Genomic DNA, 531 nt, shown 5'->3' with positions numbered 1-531 from the left:
GAGCCCTGCGGCAGGAGAGCTGCGTCCGAGGCAGGGCTGTGGCCACGTCACTGCACAGCCGATGGGATGTGAAGCTGCCGAGAAGAACGCCTTCCCCGAGGGACGGTATGCTTGTTTCCATAAAGAGCCAGAAAGTGAATCCATGTCACTTTGTGGGGACATCGGGTCTCTGCTGTGACTACACAGCTCTGCTGTGATAGCCCAGAGCCGTCACAGATGCCACGTAAACAACACGGGAGCATGGCTGGGTGCCAGTAAAACTTTATTCACACAGCAGTCGGGGCGGGGGCGGGGGGCCCAGTTCTGCCCCACAGCCACAGATTTCTGTCCCTTGCCTCAGATCCAGGAAGGTCTAAAGACCACGTACGGATCCCCACGAACACATCAGACTCAGAAACTGTACTTAAAAAAAAAATTCCTGTTTTCGTGAATCACCCAGAACACGCCCCAGACTCTGCTCTGCGGCGGGCCATATTGTGGGCACAGCTGTTCCGCCGTTCGTGGGTCAGGGCCAAGTCCCAGCGCTTGGAA

The sequence above is a fragment of the Furipterus horrens genome, unplaced genomic scaffold (assembly GCF_987537825.1).
Source record: "Furipterus horrens unplaced genomic scaffold, mFurHor1.1.pri manual_scaffold_8, whole genome shotgun sequence".
NCBI classification, from domain to species: domain Eukaryota; kingdom Metazoa; phylum Chordata; class Mammalia; order Chiroptera; family Furipteridae; genus Furipterus; species Furipterus horrens.
This window is presented reverse-complemented; position numbering follows the sequence as displayed.